A 24,937-nucleotide genomic window follows, 5' to 3' on the forward strand; every position below is an offset into this window, starting at 1 on the left:
AATGCCTGAGGGCTCTGAGGAGGAGGGGATCTGCCCTCGAAACAAGTCAGCCAATTGGAGGGTCTTCTTGTGGTTGGGACTCACTCAGTTGACCAGGTCATTTAGTACACTGTGGATACTGATGTGCTTGTTGATCTATGCCACTGAGCGCTGGCATGTTACTGCTCCCTGACTGGTTGCTAGAGGTTACTGCACAGCATTACCGCTCACTGATTGGTTGCTAGAGGTTACTGCACATCATTATTGTGATGTTCAGTGATGGAGAAGCGATTCCATATGATTAGAAACAGATACAGAATAATCAATAATAATAATACTAAACCACCGGGGGGGAGTTGTAAAGCTCTGTGAATCATCATTTTACTTAAATATATACCCTACTGTAATGGAATACCAATATGTCAGTTAGTTGGTAGTTATTGTCATGATAGTTGGCAGGCAGGGCAGTATTGTGGTATGTGATGCAGCTGTTGTGGTACAGTTGGTTGGATGGCAGGATGCAGTTCTGGTGATGGTGGGAGTGTTGAGGTGAGAGGCTGAGATTATATCCCCCTATAGTGATAGGGGGGCAGGGTGATAGGATGCCAGCAGTGGGGTACAGGAAGGATGATGATGACAGGAGGTAGGGTGGTAGGATGCCAGAGGTGGGGTGCAGGGGGATGATGATCACAGGGGGTAGCTTGGTAGGAAGCTGGCAGTGAGGTACAGGGGGGGGGGGGAAGACAGGGGGTGGGGTGGTAAGAAACTGGAAGTGGGGTACCAGGAGGGATGAAGATAAGGATTATGTTGACAGGCGGTAGGGTGGTAGAAAGCCAGCAATGTGGTACAAAGAGGATGATAATGATGACAGGGGGTGAGATGGCAAAAAGCTGGCAGTGGAGCACAGGGGGGATGATAAGGAGTATGATGACAGGAGGTAGGGTGGTGGGATGCCAGGTACAAGGGGACGATGATGAGGATAATGTCAGGGGGTTAGTAAGTGGCATAATTTGAGTCTGTGGAATGGCATACATATCATCAGGGATGGATGTGTGACCTCAAGGGCGCCTGGCAGTGGTGATTTTTGAGGTGACCTTGGTTGGGGGAGACATTACCAGGTACTGTCAAGTGTCGTGCAGATAAGGGCCACCATGCAGTACCTTGAGGCTCCGGCCAGACCGCCCGTCCTGGAGAGGAGGTCAGTGAGCCGCAAAAGGCATCATCAGGGTGGGCTCTTCACATGGCAAAAGATCCGAGGCATGGGAAAGAGAGGGCACGGGGCCACCTACTGACTCTGGGTCCTTGAATATCCGAATGATCAGCCCATCCTGGCCGGAAAAACATTTTACAGGCAGTGCGGGCTCAAGGGGCAGCTGCTTTGGGCCCCAAAACAATGACAGGGCCTGCTTGTTGGGCATGCACAAAAGCCCCCGCCCACAGGGTTTTATCCCTTCAATAAAGCTATCTCAAAGGTAATGCGCAAGGCTGGTGCACCCTCTGTTTATGTTTCTCCACTGTGAATGCATGATCCTTATTCCACTAACAGCCAACCTTTCAGTATACAATTATTTATTTGCAGTATCTTGGTATCTGAGACTTTGCATCTGATATTCTGATGTACTCTTCAATGAGGGAGCCTTCCTTCTGCCTAAGTGCTTCTTTTTGATGGTATAGTATATAAAAAAAAAAAAAAAAAAAAAAAAAGAACATATAAAAATGTGAACATCACAAAGAAGTTGCTTTTGGGTCCAACCAATACTTTCTTTTGGATAAAGAAATGTAAGTGTTAGAATCTTTGTACCTCCACTGAGGGGATTTTCACCAAGGACTTTCAAAGAACAGGGAGAAATGTCACCAAGAAAAAAAGAAAGCTATAAAAATGGTTTAGAAGGGAAAGGATGAGTTGAAACCTGTCAGGTCATTTTCTGTATGTGCCCCTTTTGGGGAGTTTAAACCTCACTTCCTGCTCTGGAAATGGGTGTTAGGCAGAAAAAGGAAATAAGGAGGTTTCTCAAAAGCAATAAAAACCTGACCTACAGTGGGGATCGAAAGTTTGGGCACCCCAGCTAAAAATTTGTATTAATGTGCATAAAGAAGCCAAGGAAAGATGGAAAAATCTCCAAAAGGCAGCAAATTACAGATTAGACATTCTTATAATATGTCAACAAAAGTTAGATTTCATTTCCATCATTTACACTTTCAAAATAACAGAAAATAAAAAAATGGCGTCTGCAAAAGTTTGGGCACCCTGCAGAATTTATAGCATGCACTGCCCCCTTTGCCAAGCTGAGACCTGCCAGTGACATGGATTGTTCTCAATCATTGTCTGGGAAGACCAGGTGATGTCAATCTCAAAGGTTTTAAATGCCCAGACTCATCTGACCTTGCCCCAACAATCAGCACCATGGGTTCTTCTAAGCAGTTGTATAGAAAACTGAAACTGAAAATAGCTGACACTCACAAAGCTGGAGAAGGCTATAAGAAGATAGCAAAGCGTTTTCAGATGTCAATATCCTCTGTTCGGAATGTAATTAAGAAATGGCAGTCATCAGGAACAGTGTAAGTTAAAGCAAGATCTGGAAGACCAAGAAAAATATCAGACAGAACAGCTCGCAGGATTGTGAGAAAAACAATTCAAAACCCACGTTTGACTGCACGATCCCTCCAGAAAGATCTGGCAGACACTGGAGTTGTGGTACACTATTCCACTATAAAGAGAGACTTGTACAAATATGGTCTTCATGGAAGAGTCATTAGAAGAAAACCTCTTCTACGTCCTCACCACAAAAATCATTGTTTAAACTTTGCAAATGAACATATAGACAAGTCTGATGCATTTTGGAAACAAGTTCTGTGGACCGATGAGGTTAAAATTGAACTTTTTGGCTGGAATGAGCAAAGGTACGTTTGGAGAAGAAGGGGCACAGAATTTAATGAAAAGAACGTCTGTCCAACTGTTAAGCATGGGGTTGGATCAATCATGCTTTGGGGTTGTGTTGCAGCCAGTGGCACAGGGAACATCTCACGAGTAGAAGGAAAAATGGATTCAATAAAATTTCAGCAAATTTTGGATGGTAACTTGATACCATCTGTAAAAAAGCTGAAGTTAAAGAGAGGACGGTTTCTACAAATGGATAATGATCCTAAACACACCTCGAAATCCATGGGGGATTACATCAAGAGGCGTAAACTGAAGGTTTTGCCATGGCCTTCACAATCTCTGACCTCAACATATTTGAAAATCTATGGATAGACCTTAAAAGAGCAGTGCGTGACAGACAGCCCAGAGATCTCAAAGAACTGGAAGACTTTTGTAAGGAAGAATGGGCAAAGATACCTCAAACAAGAATTGAAAGACTCTTGGCTGGCTACAAAAAGCGTTTACAAGCTGTGATACTTGCCAAAGGGGGCAGTACAAGATATTAACTCTGCAGGGTGCCCAAACTTTTGCAGACGCCATTTTTTTGTTTTCTGTTATTTTGAAAGTGTAAATGATGGAAATAAAATCTAACTTTTGTTGACATATTATAAGAATGTCTAATCTGTAATTTGCTGCCTTTTGGAGATTTTTCCATCTTTCCTTGGCTTCTTTATGCACATTAATACAAATTTTTAGCTGGGGTGCCTAAACTTTTGATCCTCACTGTATAACCTATCCCAGTGATGGCGTGCCACAGCCGGCACGCCGAGCCTTATCTGTGGGCACGCCAGGAGAATACCGTATTTTTTGCTCCATAAGACGCACTTTTTTTCCCCCAAAAAAGGGGGGAAAATGTCAGTGCGTCTTATGGAGCGAATATAGAGCGGCCGGTCCGGTATTTCCACCGCCGCCGTGTCAGAATACCGAGCCGGCCGCTCAGCTCTGCAGTGGGACCGTACCTGTCCCTCTATCCAGCGGCGCGCTGTCTTCCCAGCTTCTGTAGTGTGCGTGACAGCCGGGTCCCAAGTGCGCATGCGCAAGAAGCAGTGCTCTTTGTGAATGGTAAGGCGGTACCTGGGACACATGACAGATCCCAGAAGCCGCCGGACCAATCACAAAGCGCAGCGCTTCTCGCGCATGCGCACTGGGCATCCGGCTGTCCGACGAGCGCCCACACTACAGAAGCCGGGAAGACAGCGCGCGGCTGGATAAAGGAACAGGTAAGATAAAAAAAAAAACTCTGCGGAAGTAAGAGCGGGTACCTGTCAAATTCAGGTACCCGCTCCCCCTCCCTCCCCAAAGGTCAGCAGTCATCTGTACTGTCCGCAGTCTCTGGTCATCCCTGTGCTTTCCGCAGTCTCTGGTCATCTCCTGTACTGTCCGCAGTCTCTGGTCATCTCCTGTACTGTGTCCGCAGTCTCTGGTCATCCCTGTACTGTCCGCAGTCTCTGGTCATCCCTGTACTGTGTCCGCAGTCTCTGGTCATCCCTGTACTGTTAATTAGTTTGCACTACTGTACGAGTTGTTTTTTCTAAACCAAAAGCTTGATATTCAGGTTTCATTGCAGTGTTGGCACTTTGAAAGAAATAAGTTGGTTTTGGGTTGCAGTTTGGGCACTCGGGCTCAAAAAGGTTCGCCATCACTGACCTATCCCTACTCTATCCAAAAATAAAAAGAACACTTGGGTTGGAGATTCATCAAAAGTGAACCTATCCTTATTTTAAAATTGCCAAACAAGAATGCTAAAGTGCAGGCATTTTTCTTGCATTTTACATTAGTTTCAGAACCCTAGGACTTTAAGCCTATGCTGTACACAGGACTTTGGTTTCTCTCCATTTTAAAAGATAAGCCAAACCTGAAATATTTTTAAGGTATTAGCGCTTAAAGTGAAACTAAACTCTCCTGATTTATACTGACTATTTTTTAATTCTTATACTGCTACTATTAGTAAATAGATAGGAAGGTATAATATATTTACTTGTTTTAAGCTTTTTGTTTTTTTTTACATTTCTTCCGTTGGTTCCTGGTTTCTAACCTAGGCCAAGATGATGTTATACATTCCAGGAGTCTTCATGGGCATTTTTTTTTCTTTCCTTTGGAGGAGTGGAGGAGGGGTTTTCTTAGCTAAGCACACCCTCCTGCCTGCATGCCTAAGCTAGGGGCAGATGTGTTCTAGGAAGTAAATGCTACATGAATTATCTGCCCTTACTTAGAATGGTTAGAAATATTAGAGGGGTGTTTTTCAAACGTTACCTCTCAACAAAATACAGCATGAAGACATAAATGCATTTGTGAGTTTGCTTTTAATTTAAAAATTAATTAAAGTGTTATTAAAGGCACTTTTTAAAATTAAAATAATAAACATGTTATAATCACCTGCTCTGTGCAATGATATTGCATAAATTAGCTCTGAATCTCCTCTTCTGGGGTCCCCTGCCATCGATCCTGGTTCCTCTTCTTCTATGCGTGCCCCCATAGCAAGCTGTGGGGACACACAATGTGTACTCGCTCCTGAGCTGTGTGTGTCTATGGAGCGCAGCTTTCCCACACTGCAGCTTACCCCCACCCCTGCTTCCTCCTCACAGCATTTGATAGACATTGGCTCCTGCTGCTGCCCAAGTCCCTGTGTGAAGAGGAAGAGAAGAGAGGAGAGATCCAGCCGTGCACACAGTGTTGGATCAATTGAGGACTCAGGAAAGTATTTAAGGAGTTTGGGAATGTCATCAAGCTGTGAAATAGTTACATAATTAGTCTGGCTGAAAAAAAACAACAAATGTCCATCCAGTTCAACCATAAAAAAAAAAAGTAATAATCCTACACCCACAGTTGATCCAGAAGGCAAAAAACCCAGCAAAGCATGATCCAATTTGCTCATGCAGGGGAAAAAATTCCTTCCTGATCCCCCGAGAGGTAATTGGATATTCCCTGGATCAACTTTACCTATAATTAGTAACAGTTATATTCTGTTTATCCAAGAAAGAATCCAAGCCTTTTTTAAAGCAATCCACTGAGCTGGCCAGAACCAACACTTGAGGGAGTCTATTCCACATTTTCACAGCTGTTACTGTGAAGAAACCTTTCCATGTTTGGAGATTACATTTTTTTTCCTCCAGACGTAAAGAGAGCCCCCTTGTCCTCTGATGACCTCAGGGTGAATAGCTCTACACCGAGATCACTATATGATCCACTGATGAATTTATACATGGAGATCATATCCCCCCTTAATCTCCTCTTCTCAAGAGAGAATAAATTCACTTCCTCTGATCTTTCCTCATAGCTGATCTCCTCCATACCCCGTATCAGTTTGGTTGCCATTCTCTGTACTTTCTCCAGTTCCCCAATGTTCTTTTTGTAAATTGGTGCCCACATTTGAACTGCATATTATAGGTGAGGTCTTACTAATGAAGAAATATTTTTTTTACCTTAATGCTGAGAATGCATTAAAGTGGAGTTCCAGTTGATTTAAAAAAAATAAGTCAGCAGCTACAAAAACTGTAGCTGCTGACTTTTAAAATACAGACACTTACCTGTCCCATGATCCAGCAGTGTCCTCACCATGGCCTGTTTCACCGGCTGTCTTCTCTCCCCAGCATCTTCAATGTGGGCACCCGGCTGTGACAGCTTGCGGCTTCACAGCCGGGTGCCCACTGTGCATGTGCGAGTAGCGCTGTACTTTGTGAATGGTCGCTTATTCTTCTGGGACCGGTGTCCCAGAAGACTACGAGAAGGGAGGGAGAGGAAAACTTCCGCTTCCGATCGCCTTAGGCCCCCCGCTTCCCAAAGGTAACAATCCTTAATGCGGAGCGGGGAACAAAAGCTTAAAGCGGAACTTCTCCTTTTGGGAGGAGCTCTGCTTTAAGGTAAAAAAACATTTTGGCTTTAGAACCACTTTAAATAGTGTTTTCGGTTGATTGTGTGAACAGTTTAGTTCCACTTTCAGTGTTAAGCTAGCCATACACGTAGCAAAGTTCCATGTCGGTGGCCCTCGTGGCTGACATTCTTCCTTTGAAAAATCAAAGGAGCCAGGAAAAAAATTGCAGGCCTGAAAAGCACTAGTATACAATCAGATACAGGTACTGTGCAGATTACATATCAATAACAACATTTTGTACTAGAAATTATGCAAAACATTTCAGTGGTAACATGACAGATTATCTGTTTACAAATTACAGAAGGAAATATTGCATGCTCAATCAAATGAAACGCCTGAATTTGAGATTCATGTGACATGAGTGAATTCTAAAGGACAAGCAGGCCTGGGTCTTTCGTTGCTGCAGAGCGAGTGGAATTATTTAGCAATGAAGTGTTAATTGAACATGAACAGCTCACTTTCAGGAGAAAACTGCAAGCACCAGCAGGTTAGTTCTTGTAAGTAGGTGAGTGAATGAGTCACAGCTCTGCTGTGTACACGCTGTATTGCTGCCTTAAGAATGCAAACAAAGCCAGTAACATTATTAATAGAGATGGCTGAGAAACTATACTGGTAATTCAAACTATATGCTTGTACTTATATGCACCAAAGGGTGCAATCAGCATGGGTTCTTGATCCAACTCAATCACTCTATGTACTGTCAAAATACAACAGCATAAAAACTTGTCAGTGCTTGACTGATAAAAGAATATAGTCTCGCTAGGAAATTTCTTTCAAGCTTCCTTGAGACTGAATGTTCTCACAGAATTACAAAACAAATAATGATATCCATAGCCTTGCAGACCTCTCCAAACTGGGGAATATTTGAATTAAAATAGAATAATAAAAAAAAAAAAAAAAACGCACCAGCCTTGTGCAATACCTTTAATCAAACTTTATTTAAAAATGTTCTTATACTCACAAAGATGCCTTGCAAAAATCTTATAAACCAGGATATCCATTCAGGTGAAAGCTCACTCTTAACATTGGATATAAGCGACCCACTGTCTACTTCATCTCATACACAGTTAAGGCTGTTTACAGCAGGTTAGCTCACATCCCTTGCTGCCCTTGACCATACTGGCAGCCACTGCTTATCATGCAAGATGTTGAACAAGCTCACATAGTTAGAGTTACCCTCAAAATGCGTATGGTAGTGATTAAGTGACGCTAGATGGTATGTCACTAGTGTCCAGTGTATAGAGTGAGCTTTCACCTGGATGGATTTCATGGTTAATATATTTTTTGCAAGTACCTTTAAGCCCTCATGCACACTGTACGTTTTGAGAACGATGGTAACATGAGCTGTTCAAAATCACATTAAAAACGTAAGTTTTCCAGCTCTTTGTACATTAGCATTCAGCGGTGTTTTGTCTTGATTAGTGGCATTTTCCTGCATTTGCGGTTTTTAGGGTTTTTTTAAACATCCTCCCCCCAATAATTTTTTTTTTTGGTCAAAAAAAGTCCAAAAACGCAGATTTTTCAGTGTTAGAGCGTTTTTACAGCTAAAAAACTCCTCTAGAAATCCACTAGTCCTGGTTTTTTTTCCAGCCAAAAAACTTCCCAGCCAGAAAACGTTGATTACAGTCTATGTGTGCATGGACACATAAGATAACATGCTGGGGAGTTTACTAACTGTAGAAAAAAACGTCAAAAGCCAAAAACAGCAGCTGTAAAAACGTCAAGTGTGCATGAGGACTTAAAGAGAACATATTTAATCAAATTTGATTAAAGTAATTTCAAAAGGCTGGTGCACCTTCATTTTGTTTTCTAGTTTACTGCAAAAATAAATGATGACTTTAGTTTCCTCCACTTTAACATAATTGCTGGGACTGCAAACAATGACAGTACAGTGTTTTTACATTCGAATTCCTCCAAGCATGTAGAAAAACCTAACACGAATATCTTCACCGAAGTGTTGAATGCACTTTGGAATGCAACACTTGTGTAGGCAGACTCCTACCCCTTAGTATAATTGCTATAGGTCTTTGGACTCAGTCCTCATTATCAAAAACACTTTTACCAACACACATACACAAATATTTATCTGTAGCTGCATTGCTCTACTGCAGCAGCTGAAGCAGAAGTAATAAAATCTGACTTATTTGCACATCTGGAAGGTCATGTGTCATTTCACATGTAATCCAGAACTGTGGTGCAGGTCCACTACTTCCAAAAGGTCATGTATTTTTTAGTCCAGATCAATTCTATGTTCAGAAAGCCATTACCAACAGATTTTAGAGGCAGGTTCATGAATTGTCCATTGAAAGATAAAAGTTTTAGATACTAAGGAACATTTTCATACTTATTACATCAGTGATATTCACCAGCCATAGCGTTGTAACCACAATATTGGGGCAAGTGTCAACCTTAAAGTCCTATTCTAGTTTAGACATTTAAACAAAAATTGGATTCCCCAGCAGTTCCAACTGCTATACTTACCAGATCTGTCCAACACAGTGTTCAGTGTCATTCAACTCACTTCTTGTTAGCTCAGGGAGTTGATGCTCTGTCCCTAGACTGAATTCACAGGTGGAAAGCTGCAGAGAGTGACACCATGTCCTTACATAGTCTGCCCACAGAGGAAGAAGAGATGAGGAGGATCATTGGACCCGGCAGAAGACACCTTGAAAAAAACCTAAATAAACACATTTTTTCATGTGTGAGGGGTAACGCAAGAACCCAAGCCCAGAATTGGAGTGTAATGTATGTTGTAGAACTGTGGTCAGACTATGGAAATTCCATTAAATTACAATTTCTTTACATTCAGTAAATAGGCTTTAAAAAAATCCTCATTGATTTCTTTAGTTGCATCAACCATGGAGCAATTCATCCTCAAAGTTCACAAGAGAAGCACTAAAATTATTTAGTTTGGGTCTCCTGTGTACCTGGTGTAAACTTTAAAGACTATTTACATAGTTGTGTATGTCCAGTCAAAAATAATTTAATTTTAGTGAGAAAAGGTTGGAAAGTCTGTCATTTTTTATTGTATCCACAGCTCTATTACAAAGAATTCCAGTCCTGTTTACAACCTATTACTGGACAGGACGTTTTGGGAACTCTCAACACAAGATGCACAGAAAATGATTACATTAGTAAAGTAGGGGAAGGCTTAAACCTCAGTTTGTTTATTCTGTCTGTGTCCCAGCTGCAAATTTTCTTTTATTTCCTATCTGGTAACATTTTACATTATAGACACTGAAAATTAAGCTCCTCTCCACTTTTTTTCTGGCAACAGGGACAGCAGATCAGCCTTCTAATGTAAACAAACAGCAGGTGCCTGCAAGTTTTTAGGTGCGTTACCGCATTCATGGTAACATGTGTAATGCTGCATGTTAATGTGTGTTGCATTAAGGCAGGTCATTATTTTAAATGGGCCACCAGTGCACTGAAAACCAGACCTGACCCTTTTTGTCAACACAGCATCCCACAGTGCTGTGGAGGTTACTAGAAGCTGAGGGACCTATGACAGGCACTATTCACGAGTGTAGACTATGCCTGCTCTTTCTGCCCCCACTTCCATTCATAGAAACTGTCCTACAGCATGAAAAGCACTCTATGAATGGAGGAGGTGGACCTGTCATTTGTCCACCCATCTTTCTATTGATGGAAGTTATATAGATGGAGGAGGCACAAAAAGGAGGCATAGGTGACACTCTTGGCAAGTGCATATGACGGACCGATCCTATTTTCAAAGCCTGGTGGGAGGAAGGCCTCAATAGAGCATCTCAATATGTACAGTAACTGGCAGAATTTAGCAACTTTCTGTCCTGGAAACTTTGCATGCTTTTGCAGCACTAACCCCCTAGTACTCCTGCCAACAGTCGCATTTCCTACAATCTTCACCTAAACCGGGACACTTTCTCAAAACGATGGCACCTTTTGAAGAATACTGTTTAGCCACGTAGGAAATATGGCACTCCCTAGCCATCTCATATCAACTTTTATGTTCAAACACGTGAGGACCCTAGGTTCCCTGTTAAGTGGGAAATGGACCTAGGTTTTACTCTTATTTGACAACCAAAAGAACAGAATAATATTATTCACCCATAAAGCCTCCATCTGCAACAAATACCAGGAGATCTACAAAATTGTGGCCAAATGGTATAGGACACCGGAAATCCTGGTTAAATGTTCTCACAAAGTAATCCATCATGTTGGTGTTGTGGTACCCAGCCAGGCTCTCTCTTCTACATATTATGCAAATGCCCTGTCTTATGCCCTTTTTGACAGTCTTACATCCAGACAGTAACAGGTTTCAATCTTGCTGACAAACTGGAAGCGGTTTACCTCCACCTTACGCCCATGTCTCAAAAGAGATAAAAGAACTCTCTAGTAATCCATCTGCTGAATGCTGCTAAGGTTTGTATTCCAAGTTTCTGGATACATACTAACCCACCAAAAACATCCTACCCTAAAACAATGGTTTGACAGAGTGAACAACATCCAAGAGATGGAAAATCTTACTGTGGCCCTGGGTAAGAGGGGCTCCATCCAAACCTGCTTTTTTTTCTTCTTCTCCCTGTTTCATTTGCCTTTTCAGTCCTTCCTGGTCTGGCATCCCCTCCATAAGGAGCGTTCCTTCCCCCCCTTAGTTTAGGTTTCCTCATCCCTTAACTGTTCTTCGCAGGACATTTTTGAATTCTTTCAAAATAAAAGGAACATATTTTTGAGATATTTCCAGAATTGTGTATGACGACAACTTCCTATTCCTTTCACAAGATATGTGATTTGATGCTTAGCTTGTTCTTTATGTCTTGACAAAGTCCCCTCTATCTTCTTGATGTTTATATCTGAACGTAACTACCCTGTTTCCCCTAAAAGAAGACCCAGTGCTATTTTTGGGAATTGCTAAAGTATAAGACCTACCCCGAAAATAAGACCTAGTTGTGATCAGGGCTTTTTTTCAGCTGGAACATGGCAGAACGCCATTCCGCCACCTCCGGCACTGGCCCTGCACACACCCATATCTACTGTTTCTTATAAACACAGAGGCACGGCTGAAGTGACAGCACCATCCGCTCCCACAGAACCTCCCTACCTCTGTACTCACTGTGGGACAGGGAAGCAACAGAGATCTGCGGGTGCAGTATGCAGTGTGTTTAGGGGAGGGGCATGTCATCCTGCAGCCTAAGGCATGGAAGCCGGGGCCCCAGGGGTTATTACCGGCCAGTGGGGAAGAGGCGGAGTGGTAAGTGTGCTTGGTGCACTGTGTGGGAAGATAGGACCCGAAACGGGAGTTACTATAGAGAGGGACCGGCTGCTGACAGCTGTGTTTTGCAAAGCTAGCTAACCATAAGAGGACAGTGGAGGGGGAGGGGGGGATGTGCAAAGGTGAGCTGCAGTCAGCAGGTGTTGCAGAGGTAAATTGAGTCAGGCGAGTTGCAGACAGGGTGCATAGCTGAGCTGCGGCTGGGGGGGTGCAGAGGTGAACTGAGTTGCAACCCACCTTTGCACCCCCCCAGCCACAGCTCATCTCTGCACCCCCTGGCCACAGCTCACCTCTGCATTTCCCGTCTGCAACTCACCACTTCACCCTGTCTGAAACTCACCTGTCAAGTCACCCCTGCAACACCTGACTGCAGCTCACAACTGTCATCAACCGGCCCTCTCCATAGTAACCCTCATCCACAACTGCCTGCAGCTCACCTCTGCACCCCCTGTCCACACCTGGACATTTAAAAAATAAGACCTACCCCAAAAATAAGACCTAGTGTGTTTTTTTGAGCCAAAAAAATATAAGACAGTGTCTTATTTTCGGGGAAACACAGTACCATTGAGTAATGTTAAGCTGAAAGAATATTATTCTGCATTACATTTTGTTTGTACTGGTGAACATCTCTCCTAAATAAAACATGTTAAAAAAAACCCAAAAAAGGTCATTTTCCTGGCAAATTGAGGCTGCACCAAAATCAGGTTATCCTTAAAAAAGAAGTTCTCAATTTTCCAAAATGTTTCCCACAAAGCAACTAAACCAATCTCCATAAAGCAACAAAGAGTAGAGAAAAGCCAACATATTGCATCTCCTTCTTCACCTTAGGATGAATCACAATATTATTCTGTTCTCTGTCACTATAATCCTATAATGATGCGTTAACTTGCTCTTCCATGCAGATGTCAGCAGCAGTATCTATGACACTTAAAGATGAAGCAAAAAATAATTACGTTAATTACCACACAGATTTTGACATCAACATATTTTTCATTATGTGTGGGCTGGCTAGCTTAAAAGGAAGCACTGTGCAGTTTTTGCTATAAATAGTAAAAATAATAAAAATAGTAACAGACTAAGCTTTAGTATATAAAATGAATGATTTACTTAAGAAACGCTGTTAGAAAGAAATACGCCCACTAAATAGCTGACATTTAAAATGGATCAGCAATCTTTATCAGGCCATATTAAGCAGTAAATTCTGTGATGAGGAAACAACTGTGCACCTGATGCAGAGAACCCATTAAGCTGCTGCAAAGGTTTCTATTCAACATTTCCTGACTGATACAACGGCTGCTCACAAGGACGCTTGATTAGAAACGGCCACTACAACAAAACATTCTCATTTTAAGAGTTACCCTCTACATCGTCATCATCCTGGCTGACACATAAACAACCCACGCAAGGCACAGGCAGCAATGGCATCACACAACAAGCCTTAAAGTAACAGAGTTTCCTGTTGCTATGTATATGAATCACTCGGCATCCCTTGCAGTAAACTGAAAGTGGTGCATTGGGTCTCTTTGTATTTTATTTGATTACTTTTTTTCATGCATATATTTTATGCTACATTTTTCTTGTATAAATATAATGTACACAAATTGTTTCATTTTTATAATCATAACACTTTTAAAACACACGTGTATACACTGTGCATTCTAGCAGTGTAACCTATAGGTCTGGACCCCAAATGGAACGCCACAGCAATTATTTTGGGTGTCCTTTTTAGTATACTTTTCTAATTTACATATACTATATGTTATAACATCTGCCAGTCTCTATGTTGTTACTGGGGTGGTTTACATATACTATATGTTATAACATCTGCCAGTCTCTATGTTGTTACTGGGGTGGTTTACATATACTATATGTTATAACATCTGTCAGTCTCTATGTTGTTACTGGGGTGGTTTACATATACTATATGTTATAACATCTGCCAGTCTCTATGTTGTTACTGGGGTGGTTTACATATACTATATGCTATAACATCTACCAGTCTCTATGTCATTACTGGGGTGGTGGCGGATGGAGCCACAGAGGGCAAAAGGGGACCAGGCATCTGAAGTATGTTAGATGATGATTTTTTAGGTCACTGTAGTCTTTTGAGAGAGAAGATCGGTGGCAACACAGGTAAGAATTAAGGCCTAGTTCAAAGTAGCATGGAGTAGCAATTTTTTAACACTCCTCAAAGGCCTATACAGTTGATAATATAGACAGTGCACAGTGCTGTATACATTACCAAAATATGAAGCATTAACGTCGCTTCCCTTCAAAATTCACGCTTCATGTTGAGTTTGAAAGGGATTGAAGCATTTCAACTCCTTCCATTCAACTCACTGTTAACGTGCTCCAAGAGCGTTGGCATGCGTTTGTGGTGCATTTGTAGTGTGATTGCAGCACATTAGTACATTACAGTTTATAACAGGTGTTTGTGGTGTGGTTTTAACACACCAAAAATGTATGTCAACCGTGCCGCAAACACGCAAAGGGACTCTGGGGGACTGTTTTTAATGCTCAATAAACATTTAGCAAATGCACCTATGAACACGCATTGATGCTATAGGCGCATTTAACCACTTTATAACCACTCTATAGCTGAGTGATGGCTACAGCATGGTTGTCCAGTTCTGGTAGGGCATCATTTGACGTCCTCCCAGAACGCACATCCCCCCCACACACCCCCAGCGGTGTGCCCCCAGTGACGCGCACACGGCACTGTCAGTATCCTATGGACACAGCTGATCACATGACTAGGTAAAAAGCCAATCAAAGCGGCCTTTTACCATGTGATCAGCTGTGTCCAATGACACAGCAATCACAAGTAAATACAGTTTCCTCACGCTGTCACAGTGTGCCGATAACCAGCAAATGTCACAGAGTAGATCTGCACTGATAATCAGTGCCCTGATCATAAGTGCCCAGCAGTGCTACCCATCAGCGCAACCCATTAGTGCCCAGAAGTGCCAAACATCAGTGCCCAGCAGTGCCACCCAGCAGTGCCACCAAGCAGTTGCGCCAGTCATTGCCGCCCATCAGTGCCTCTCAGTGCTGCATATCACAGCTGCCTCATCAGTGCCACCTCATCAGTACCTATCAGTGCTGCCTAGGCGTGCCACCTCATCAGTGCCCATCAGCACTGCCTATCAGTGCCCATCAGTGCAGCCTCACCAATGCACATCCGTGAAGGAGAAAAATTACCTGTTAGCAAAATTTTATAATAGAAACAAAGAAAAACTTTTTTTTTTCCACATTTTTTGCTTTTTTTTTTTTTATAGTGCAGAAAATAAAAACCCCAGTGACACTTAAATATCGCCAAAAGAAAGCTCAATTTGTGTGGAAAAAAAAAATTATAAAAATTTCACATGGGTACAGTGTTGCATGACTGTGTAATTGTCATTCAAAGTGCAACAGCACAGAAAGCTGAAAATTGGTTTGGGCAGAAAAGTGCCCAGTAGGCAAGTGCTTAATAAGTGTCAGTATTCTGAGCAAGCGTGAACAAGCTTTTCTTTACAGGTAGACCTTTAAGAAAAATTGTTTAATTTTTGCTAAAAACCTTATGATTAGATCACACACCGTTAGCTAAACAACTTTATCATTAAATAATTTCTCAACCCAGCAACTCTCTGGGCTTGGGATAGAGTGCAAGCGATCATGTAACCTGAGGGGTTCTGCAACTCCCTCTCCTCTTCCCTATTGTGGTTAAACACCCGGTTTCCCCTTTTCAGTAACATACCAGATCCAATCATTTGGGCTAGAGTTGGGGTTACATGGTTGGAGGACATAGTGGAAGGAAGGAAATTGTGTACTTTTGATCATTTAAAATCTAAATTCAACCTACCAAACTGGTACAGTAAGTCCCCGACTTATGAACGATTTCCGTTCCGGGAGAAAGCTCATAAATCGGATTTGTTTGCAAGTCTGACAAAGCGGGTCTTATACACCTTTGACACAAATATACAATGTAAAGCATAAAAAAACAACAAAAAAAACCACACACAAAAATACTGAAAATAAACTATTTTTACTTTTACAGTTACCTTAAATGGTGGTACAGTACAACTGTAAACTGGTTTTACTTTTACAGTTTCTATACCTTAAAATGGTGGTACAGTACAACTGTAAATAAACTATTTTTACTTTAACCGCTTCCTGGCCGCCCTATAGCAGAAATACTGCTACAGGGTGGCACGGGTGCACAAAATCACGTATATATACGTGATTTTGGATTTCTGGGTAGGGGCCGCGCACGAGCCGATTCTGAGGATCTCCGACGGGAAGGAGGATTGTTTTGTTTACTAACCTGTCAGCTCGGGCACACTGCTGTGGATGGCTGTGCTCAGCACAGCCATCCAGAGCAGTGTGATTACAGTGAAGCACACACATCCCGCCCCCTAGTAAAACACTCCCTGCACACATTTAACCCTTTGATCGCCCCTCATGTTAACCCCTTCCTGCCCAGTGCAATTAGTACAGTGTCAGTGCTTTTTATTTTAGCACTGATCAATGTATTGGTGTCACTGGGGATGTCAGTGACACCAAGCCAGTTCCCCCCAGTGTCAGAATGCCCGCCGCAGTCCCGCAATAAGTCGCTGATCGCCGCCATTACTAGCAAAAATAGAAAAAAAAATCCCACCATATATACTGCCATTTGTAAACGCTATAATTTTCACGTAAACCAGTTAATTTACACGTATTGGGAATTTTTTTAGCAAAGACATGCAGCAGAATACATTTTGGCGTAAATTTATGACGACATTTGATTTTTTACTGGACATGTTTAATAGCAAAACGTCAAAAATATTGTTTTTTTTCTCAAAATTATCGGCTTTTTTTTATACCGCCAAAAAATAAAAAAAATAAAAACCGCACAGGTGATCAAATACCACCAAAAGAAAGCTCAAGTCGTGGGAAAAAAAAGGACGTAATTTTAATTTGGGTGCAGCGTTGCATGACCACGCAATTGTCAGTTTAAATAACGCAGCGCTGTAAATGCAAGTGGTTAACAGTTACCTTAAAATGGTGGTAAAGTACAACTGTAAAACGTTTTGCTTTTGCGGTTACCTTAAAATGGTGGTACTGTACGGTACCACAACTGGCATGTAATGGAAGAGAGTTACTAACTGGAGGAGGGAGGGTAGGTGGGAGATGGTGGAGCTGAAGGGTCATCAGCAATAAGAGATGGAGGGCAAGATGGAAATTGGCCCACACGTGATGCTGACAGAGCTGAAGGATCATCAACAATAGGAGATGGAGGGCCAAATGGAATTTGGCCAACACCTGATGTTGTTGGAGCTTAAGGATCATCAACAATAGGAGAGGGCCAATCAGCACTGTCCAGACAGAGGTCAATTTGTATCCTCCTAGAGCAGAAAGAAAACTCCTCCTACAAGCTTTAGCTAGTGCTGGGCTGGATATTGATAGAAGCCACAAGACTGCTATATACTGCTGATGAGAAAAGCTAATGATCCTCAGGACCCCAGTGGAGTTGCGGTTGCAGAGGAGTCTCATGTCCAGAGGAAGGATCTTTTCTCACACTGTCTGTCTGGTCCATTTAAAGGTGGCTTCCTTGTGAATCTTGGTTGTAATATACCATTCAACATATTGCGCTTTGATTATGCACACCTGGTGAGTGCGCATTTTTATTAATCTCCCGCACGGATAAAGCCACATGAAATAATTTGACACCATCTGTGCAACAGGACCTGTTTGCAGCACTGTATACTGACCCAATTGTGTCATGCCTTCACCACCTTATGAACACTCCTTGCTTTAAGACTTTTACAGTTGCACATATTTTCTTTTCACTGCGCCAATCATAGTGCTTCATCCACTTATATTTATATCACGGATAATGATCTAATAATTATAATTTATTATTATCAATAAATATTATTTTATTTCAACAGTTTGTCATTTTTCAGCGCTGCATTGTTTTCTGTTTTTATTAGGTGTAAGGTTTAGGGTTCCTTTTTAGTGCATTTGCAGCTGATTGTAATCGGATACCTGAGCGATCGCTGTTCATTTGTTTATTTTCAATAGGAGATGGAGGGCAAGATGGAATTTGGCCCACACCTGATGTTGATGGAGCTGAAGGATCATCAACAATCGGAGATGGGGGGCAAGATGGAATTTCACTCATACCTGATTACACATGTTTGATGGATTCTATTCTGTCTACCCTCTGGAAAAAATGATCCAGTGATGTCTGAATAGTAGCTAATTTTTTCTCACCATAGTTGACTCAGCAGCACAGGATGGCATCCTGAATGGCTGCTGCAACTTTTGTGTATCATTCTACGTTGGGGTCCTGTGCCTCAAAAACTAACAGTGCCTCTTCAAGTAAAGAAAATACCCTTGCCATTTATTTTGTTGTGAATCTCTTTGGTTCTTCAGTTAAATCTTCCTTTTGGCTCTCTTCGTCTTTTCGCTGGGCCTCTAATTCCATCAGGTCCTCATTAGTAAGCTCCTCATGTTGCACAGCAAGGAGTTCAATGAAGTTGTCCTCTTGCAGATCTAGCTCCAGCTTCGTGCTAAGGGTCACTAAGTTATTGAAGACCTCTTTGGACTCCTTACCCATCTTCTCAAGTCCATGAACTTAATGAACAAACTGCAGGCAAAGGTTCTTCCAGACCCCATTCATGGTGACAGTCGAAACCTCACACCAAGCAAAGTCGATGTTTTTTATGGCCTTGTAGATGTTATAGTTCTTCCAAAAGTGTTGCAAGGTTGTTCCTGGTTCATCAATAGTCTTCACTGCCTGACAAAAAGTGTGACGTAAATAATATTTCTTGAAAGTCGCAATAACTCCTTGGTCCATAGGTTGGATGAGTGCCGTAGTATTTGGTGGCAGATGCACTACTTTGACGTTGGCATGAAAGTCATCCATGAATTGGGGGTGACCTTGTTGCATTGTCAAGCAGCAAAAGAATGTTGAATGGGATATCTTTCTCCAAACAATATTTCTCTATCTCTGGTGAAAAAACAGTCCTGGAAAATGGCCTGTGTAACCCAGGCTTTGGAGCTACTCTTCCACACAACAGGTAGAGAGCCCTTGGATATGTTTTTGATGGTTCTTGGGTTCTCTGAATGGTAAACTAAGAGAGTCTTTAGTTTCATATTACTGGAAGCATTGCCACCAAATAACAGAGTAAGTCTTTCCTTTGCTGCTTTGAAGCCTGGCATCACCCTTTCCTCTTTACTGATGTAACTTTTCTCTGGCATCTTCTTCCAGTACAGTCCTGTCTCATCAACGTTAAAAACCTGTTGGGGTAAATAAGCACCTTCATCAATAATTTCTCTAAGTGTTGCTGGAAATTCTTGGGCAGCTATGGTATCTGCACTCACAGCCTCACCACTTACTTTTCCGTGTGAAGGTTGGCTCTAGCCTTGAATCTGTTAAACCATCCATGGCTGGCAGTAAAAGATGCACACTGTTCACCCCGTTTTTTTCTTCAAGTCTTCAAACAGGCTTTTAGATTTTTCTTGAATAAGCGTTAAGCTGAGTGGGACTGACGCTGATCCTGCATCCACACACTGAGAAGTTTCTCCATCTCCTCTATCACTTTACCACGCTTTTTGGATATTATTGTTGCCTTCATAGGCACAACAGACTTCACATGTTCCATGATGTTGGCCTTGTTCTTTAGAATTGTGCCAATGGTTGAACAATTCATGTTATAAGAACGAGCGATGTCTACCATCTTTTTAACCTCGGTCCAATTTCTCAATTATTTTTACATTTGTTTCCATGGTTATTGCTTTACGCTTTCTAGCAGTCCCCTCCACATCACCACTGCTTTTCCTCTTGCTTCCAGACATCCTGGGCTCTGTACAGTACACTATCGCACTGTACAGTAAGCAAACAGCAGCACAACTATGAAAATGTGCAGCTATGACAATGTCCAGCAGACACGTGTGCTACTTCCGCAATTTGTTTGCATCTACGAATGTTCGCAATGCGAGTTCCGTCCGTATCTGTGAAAGTTCGCAACTCAAAATTTTTTTTCATATTTTTTGCTATTTTTTCATTTATAGTGCAAAAAATAAAAACCCCAGTGGTGATTAAATACCACCAAAAGAAAACTCTGTGTGTGAAAAATATTAAGAATTTCATATTGGTACAATGTTGCATGACCGCGCAATTGTCATTCAAAGTGCAACAACGCTGAAAGCTGAAAATTGGCCTGGGCAGGAAGGGGGTAGACTTGTCCAGTAGGCAAGTGGTTAAACGTTCTAATTTAAAGGGGAACTAAACCCCCCCATCCTTTACAGCCAGGAAAGTGGCCATCTTAACCCCTGTTTGATCTTTACTTGCCATGGATTCTGCACAAGTGATCAGCTATGATATAAGCCATTTGATGGCTTGACTGTTCGGTTCAGAGCCAACATAGGCACACTAGTAACTGTGGCAGTTATCATTCATGGCATGCTTTGAATGTACAGTAACGGTTTTGGGAAACCATTCAATTGATGGGTTTAGTTCCACTATAAGATTGGTGAAAAGAAATTGCTCCTAAGAAACAACTTACTAATACGACTTAAAGTAGAACTGAAGTTCCGCTATAAGAACCAGTGAACCTGCCTGGCTTTTATTGCAGAAGAGATATGCAATGTCTGCATGCTCCCTTTCTTCTTTGGCTCTGTAAACGGAGCTTACAATGCCGGGCAGGTCTCTAAATTCCGGAATGACTTGCATACATAGGAGTGATGTCATCGACCTCTGGCCAATGAAAAGACCAGAAGACTGGCACTCAGAGCAAGATGCCTGCTCTGACGAGGGGCTGTTGGACAGGTAAAGAATTCACCATTTAGTTCCGCTTTAACTTTTTTACAGTGGGTAACATGCCAAAAAAGATCAGATTTTGCTGGAAGGTCCAATATATACAATGTACATATTATGCAAAAACAATGTAGACAGAAATACCTTATACCCTGAATGGAATCAGAGGAACAGAAATTTTCAATAGGGCTTTTTATTTGCAAAGCCCCAGAGCCATTTCTTGATTAAAACCTAGCTCCAACTACAATGAAAGCACAGAGGTGAATGCAGGCAGGCATAAATTGATATATTTAGTGTGCTGTGAGTGAAGATATGTTATTATCCTCAATTTAACCAGTACTGACACATCACACAGCAGTTTGCAGAAATGCTGAAATATTTATATCAGTAGCTGCTCCACTGCAATTAACAGTGTGACATAGATGCACATATAAGGCATCTGAACTGAAAAATAGGACTGGAAAATGGAAAAAAAAAACTAAAAAAATATTCAGCTGTGCCACCATATGAAAGCAGGTCAGGTGTCCTTTTGCCTTCACCTCGTCACGCCGGCTGCACACAAATGTGCGGCCTCCTGGCGTCTGGGCCTATACGCCGAGCGGCCGCACATTTGTGTGCAATTAAGAAAAACATATGAGCTGAGAGCACGCACCCTGCGCACTCCCAGCACACATGTCTGGTACTCACGGAAGAGTCCCAATCTCCTCTTTCGATCGGGACCTTTCGTGATCATGTGATGGCGAATCACGGCGGTCACATAACCCTAAAACCCCGCCTCCCGGCTTCTGAAACCCTTAAAAGGCCAGGAGGCACTGGTGCCAAGGGGTTAAAGATGAATTCTGAGAAAGAACAAAAATGACACATTAGCTATTTAAAAATTAATTAAATTTAATGATGTGTATCTTGTTGGATGGAAGATGTTGCTTTAGATAAAAAATCTAACTTTCATTCATTCTGACACCACTGTAAGCACCAAACTTCCAGCTCTGAAACGTACACTGAAAACTCTGGGAAAAATCTGAAAACTACTGAGTAAAGCTAATTTAAGATGACGTGTCGGTCAACTCTTTTTAAAAAAACAGTACATAAATGGAAATAAACCAAGGAAAAAACTAACTAATACAAAAATAGTTTCTAAATATTTTAAAGGAGAACATTACTCATAACAACTTGATAAAAAAGAATAATATTCTTTAGCAAGAAACATACATTCCACATTAATAATTATGCTACCAAAATGAGTGCGTGCTGTAAATTACCTCCAGCATTTTTCCGGCTTCTTCTTGCCTGAGGCTGCCATTTTGCTGAAGCCTAGAGCCCTTGACCAGCAGTAAATCTTTAGGCTGTCTGCAGATTGGCCTCTACAAAATCAGCACAGTGCCGAAAACTAGAGAGCAACTGAGCATGTGCAGAGCAGGGTGACACAGTGTATTACTGGATTTTAAACAGTATGGGTACTTATTTCCAATGTTTTACATAACTATACCTGCAGAAGGGGCCAGCCTGAAGTGATATAGCAGGACCTTAATATTCTCACTAAACTTCTACTTTAAAACTTTACAACAAAGAAGTGTTACAGATAGTACATGTGGATCATGTCAAACAGTAGGGCATAAATCAGTAGAGAAGTAGAATTAATCAAAAACCTGCGGTTACAGAGGCCAGAGTAAGACTGGGTACACACAGACTGAATATCGGTTCAACAAAAACCATCTGACATTCGGTCAATGTGTACAACTGTCTTTTCGACAGAAGCTGGTCCAATGACTGGCTTTTGTCAAAAGGACATGCTGGAAAACAAAGCATCTGATCAGAGCTCGCGAGTGATGATCAATGTGTTCTAGCTGGGGGGCAGTCCCCCTGTCAGAACACAAAGGCACAGCGAGGGAGATCACCACACTAACATTGCGTGTGTTAGCATAGCAATCTGTCAGGTTTCCTTTGTTCAGCTCGCTGGGTTGAACATTAAAAACTTTACATGTGTACCAGGCCTTAGAGGGTTGAATCTCCAATGATCCCAGATAGCATTGAACAAACAAGGTTTTTTCCAAAGTTCAAAGGTAAGTTTATAGAGTAGGTTAGCGTTAATTAGTTGCAGCCACAGGGTGGTAGTAGGAGGAGAGGTGCCCTTCCATGTTGGCAGATTGCTCTTTTTAGCATTAAACTAAAGAAAACACAGTAAACGTTTCTCATATTTAGAAATGGATAGGCCTCGAAAACTGCCAGGTAAACCATTTTTAGGATGTAATATATTAGGTAGGGCCAAGGTTGAGGAGACGAAGGCATTAACAAGTCCAGAAGTAATGAATGAAGCCAGCCACATCACCGCAACCTCGAAAGCATGTTGCATCGATACATAGGCCCATTTTGTGTAGTCTTATAGGTGTAAAATGGCTGTGACGGAACAGCTTTAGTTGTATAACCATGTCTTTAGCGGAAATGACTAAGGATTTACACGTCTTTTCAAATTCCAACCAATCTGAGTCAGCAATACGCAGATCAAGTGATAACCATTTATGTTGTGCTACAAGGTATCTAGCATTAGAGCCAGTGGTCAGAGCAGGGTAATATAGGGAGATTAATCTGGTTGACCATCATCCATTCTAGTGACAATTCACCATTGTAGAGTTTTCTTTTCTCTACCTGATCAGAAACTGAGCAAATTTATCAAAAGATATTAAATAACAATTTTACTTCTAGAACTGGCTGATGGAATTGTTAAATTACAGATAAGATTTACCCACTTCACTGTGTAGAAGGAATCTAAGGTAACTGGCAATATTTCTTTTATAATGTCAATGAGATCATTCTTATTGGCATCTAATCTGCTTGCAGTTTAAAAAAAAAAATGACAGTAGATAATTAATCAGACTAAGCCTACTACAACCGTAAAGCTGTAACAAAATGCTATGCTCTGAAAATATTTCCAACGCTTAGTTATATTCTGCACATATTCTGCAAAATGGAAAGTGAACCTGGCTACTGACAGTCCATGCAGTACGTATGCAAACGATGACTGACACTTCCCTCCAATCATTTATGTGCAGTGTCTATATTCAACATCCATGTAATATCCCCCCCAATTAAAAAAAAAAAAAAAAAAAAAAAGTATAATTTGTTCATGCTGGATTCACATACAATGACATCTGTAGACCCATTGCTAGCATACTGAGGTCATCAAGGACACAGTTGTATGTGACAATGGAGTTGTACAGCCTTTTGAACTCAGTGATAAGTATGACCTTTGTTACCCTTGTATAAGTCATAAAACACTTACTTGAGTGAAAGCCCCCAGTGTACTGTAAGAAAGTCCCTCTTCAGAATGTAAACTCAGAATTTCATGCCTGGGGAAAAAAAGATAATTTATTATGAGAAAATAACCTCAGTGCATTAGCTATACCCCTGCTCAACAAAAAATGAAACCTTGAGATGAGAAGAGAGAACAGAGCTTACCTGCTGTGTATTCAGGTTATCATCAGGCATTGTTACACATACCAATAATCTGAAATAGAAAAGAGGGACACCTGTTAGCATAAAGTATTTAGGCAAAGGCCACACCTCTGTCATGCTCCAGTTATGTGGACAATAAAATATGAATAAGTAAACAATGATTAAATCCATCTGTGCATTTTTTCACCATTACTGTTCCTATATACTGGCTTCTCTAAATTACAAATGCAGTAATTAAGAGTTTGATTGAGGGCCAATTAACACCAGTGCATTCATGTCCTTTGTGTCACAGTGTTAAATTGCCTTGGGACCTCCCATTCATTTCAGCACAAACCCTGTTCTGTGCTGCAATGCAGGTGTGCTGGGTGCCATTTATTGCCATGGTGCAAATGGGCCATGAAAGGTTAGCACAGAATTAACACTTTTGATAGTTAAACAATACATTTTATAGAGGTTTATACTGTGTAAGATGACAAAAAGGGAGCAAGCTGGGGAGGAAAGAGGTACACAGTGGTTGGGTTCCAAAGAGGGGCCGTTGAGGGATACATATTGCTGTAGGGCACCAATCTAGCACACTCTCCTTTACTGGCAACCTGTTGATGTTACAGGAACACTCAATATAGTCTCCTTAATGTTTTAGAACCATCTTTCTGTATGTGAGATACATAAACACTATAGGTTTTT

General features: G+C 41.6%; 1 protein-coding gene across 1 annotated transcript in view; it reads right to left on the reverse strand.

Moving 5' to 3' along the window:
* Window positions 1–24,937, reverse strand: part of DGKA (diacylglycerol kinase alpha) — a 261,031-nt gene that overhangs the window by 176,258 nt on the left and 59,836 nt on the right. The window contains exons 2-3 of the mRNA XM_089680184.1: window positions 24,257–24,305; window positions 24,081–24,147 (exon numbers count right to left, since the gene is read on the reverse strand). The gene's annotated coding sequence lies outside the window, so the exon portion shown is untranslated. The remainder of the gene's footprint in view (window positions 1–24,080; window positions 24,148–24,256; window positions 24,306–24,937) is intronic.

This window comes from Staurois parvus, unplaced genomic scaffold (genome assembly GCF_062004578.1).
Source record: "Staurois parvus isolate SC_StPar_1 unplaced genomic scaffold, SC_StPar_1.0 ptg000017l, whole genome shotgun sequence".
Classification (NCBI taxonomy): domain Eukaryota; kingdom Metazoa; phylum Chordata; class Amphibia; order Anura; family Ranidae; genus Staurois; species Staurois parvus.